Source organism: Triticum aestivum, chromosome 4A, assembly GCF_018294505.1.
Source record: "Triticum aestivum cultivar Chinese Spring chromosome 4A, IWGSC CS RefSeq v2.1, whole genome shotgun sequence".
In the NCBI taxonomy this organism is placed as follows: domain Eukaryota; kingdom Viridiplantae; phylum Streptophyta; class Magnoliopsida; order Poales; family Poaceae; genus Triticum; species Triticum aestivum.
Genome location: NC_057803.1, coordinates 408386428 through 408389444, shown reverse-complemented (window position 1 = coordinate 408389444; position 3017 = coordinate 408386428).

Sequence of the window (3017 nt, the reverse complement as noted above, 5' to 3'; positions counted from 1 at the left end):
ACACACCTCCGATTCATCCCCGATGAATCAGACCTGACTCAACTCTAAGCAGTAGCAGGCATGACAAACAAGCATGAATGAGTAGGCACATCAGGGCTCAAACAACTCCTACTCATGCTAGTGGGTTTCATCTATTTACTGTGGCAATGACAGGTCATGCAGAGGATAAGGGGTTCAACTACCGCAGCAAGTAACAGAGGAATCGTGTTGTCCTAATGCATTAAAAGAGAGCAGGAGCGGGAGAGTGGGATTGTATCGGAATGAACAAGGAGGTTTTGCTTGCCTAGCACTCCTGAAGATAGTATAGCTCTTCATCGGTGTCATCGAATTCATCGTCGAAACGCGTCTATCGAGAGGGGGCAATTACCGGCAACTGAGAAAGAAACACAATGAATGCAATGCAACAATATGATGCATGAATGTGACATGGCGATATGCTGTTGATTGAGCTAATGCAACTAGCAACACAATTAAATGAATTTGGTTTGAACCCAAAGTTCAAATTCAAACTCCACATGTGGTTATTTAAATACCAATCATTTGATTTGTCCTAAACATTGGCCTTAAGTTGTTCTAACATGCATGAAAATGGTACGGATGGATTCCTTGAATTTTTATGATAATTTTTCATATATAATTTATTTCATTTAGAGTTACGGTTGAATTTCTATGATTCTTAGAAGTTTTGGGCATTTTCTAGAATTTCTGAATTATTTTAATTCCAGAAAATGATTAACTGCGTCAGCATTGCGTCATGCTGGCGTCAGCAGGTCAACAGGGCTGTCCAGGTCAAACCTGACCAGTGGAGCCCACTGGTCAGTGACACACGACTGGTTAGAGTCGCTGACATGTGGGCCTTGTCAACGGCCACGTCAGCAGGTCAATTCTGACGCGTGGGTCCCGCTGGTTTTATTAAGTAATCTAATTATTTTTGTTATCCAGTAAACTAACAAAGCGGGTCCCACTGTCAGTGTCTAGTGTTGAACTAATAGGGTTAGTTAGCCCTTAATCTAATGACGTCCACGTCGGCTAACCGGCAATTAGCCGCCGGCGCTAAGCAGGACACGGCGGAGGTCTTCGTCCGGCCGTTTCCGGCGACGAGAGGTCGTGCGGATGGGTTCTACAGGACCAGCGTGACGAGGTGCGTCGGACGGTGGCAGTTGCGGGTGCTGGGGCGGCGTGCAACAGCGGCGGCGATGAGCCGGGCGGCCGCCGGAGCTCGGGTGCGTGCGGGCGCGGTGCTGCGGTGCGCTAGGGAGCAGGATGGGCTGCGGGTTAGCTCCCTAGAGATGCTAGGAGCATGCCCGCGTACTCAAGAGCAACGGAAACGGGCTCTGGCCACGGCGGTGTGAGGTCCGGCGGTGGTGAGCTCTCGGGTCCGGCGGGGCAGCTAGCTAGGGGACGAAATCGAGTGCACGGAGTGAGGGGAGGGGAAGAGGAGCTCATGAGGAGTCGGATGAGACGCTAAGTGGACTCGGGGACGGCTTGGTGACAATGGAACGGCAGCGGCGATCTCTGGGCAGAGGCGGCGGGGACAAGATTGATGGTGACGCTTCCGGGCATCCGTGGGCGCGTGCTTCGTCTTGGGGCTCCGTGGCGTCGAGGCGGAGCCTCTGGACAGCACAAAGAAGCGAGGGGGAGGCGATGGCCGCGGTTGCGCTCGTCGGCGGCGACGACAACGCTCGATGGTCGTGTGGGAAAGAGGCAGAGGAGGGAAGAGTGCTCGAGGGGGAGAGAGGAGAGGTGCAGGCAGTCGAGGGGAAGTGCGTGGCGCTCGGGGACGACTCCAGCAACAGCGGCAACCAGGAGCTGGCCGAGCGCTTGCGCGCGCGCCGCGGCCACACGCCCTCCTGCCTACTGGCAGGAGGTTAGGGGTGACTGGCGCGTGGGCCTCATGGGCTGGCTGTCCACTGGGCCGGCCAGGTAAGTCCAGGTAGGTTTTTTTGTTTTTGTTTTTTTTCTATTTGTTTGCTGCTGTTTTGGCTTTAGTAAAAATACTAAAGCATTTTGTAAAATGCTGGAATAATTTGTGGGAACTCTCTAGATTATTCTAGTGGCCCACATTTAATTTCAGCATTATCTGAGCATTTAATTTATTTATAGTATTTAAATGCCCAAAGTCAAATACAATATGAATTAATTCAAAAATCCAGGAATGACCTAGAAATATGTTCATCATTTTTGGCAGAGGTTTTCACTCTTATCAGAATTCATGAACATTTTCAAAGGGCATTTTAGGGTTCATTGAAAATGACTTTAGTTGAGCCTATTTGAAATCCATGTGGTGCTAGTGTTTGAACATCCCCATTTCAAGTTTCTGAGAAAAAGTAAACATGATGCATCAAGGTTATGCAAGGATAGGCAAGACTAAGCTAGGGCTGTGACACCGGGACCACCCCGAGTCGTCTAAGAGCTGTCGTCTGTTCTACGCCTTCCACAACATACACAACCACAACAGTAACGACTGCCAAGACCTCAGAGCCATTCGAGATGGATGCTTCAGTCGGCGCCCCGAGCGCAACGACCGGGGCTACGGCCGAGGATGAGGATGAAGTGGGGGACGCTGGGATGACCGCGGCCCCCTTCAAGAGTGGCGCGATCATCCTCGCGAGGACCACTGGCAGGACCAGCCTCGTGAGGGCGCCTGGTGGGACCAGCCTCGTGAGAACCGACCTCACGACAATGCTGGACTACCTACATTGCCGCCATCGCCGAGGAGGAACGACGACCACCATCAGGACGAAGGGGCTGGGGGCTTCCAGGAGCCACGCGCTATCGCCTGCATCGTGGGTGGTGCTCAGGCCCCAGCTTCCCAGCGCATCTTCAAGCAGTTTGCTCGTGAGGTGAACGCGACCCTTCCTAGGCTCGAGGCCACGCACCCGCTCAGATGGTCCAAGTGCGCCATCACCTTCAGCTCGGCAGACCAGCTCAAGTGTGCAGCAACTGCCAGCGTCCTTCCGATGCTTTGTTCACCCGTCATCAGCAATGTCCAGGTCACCAAGACCCTCATCGATGGC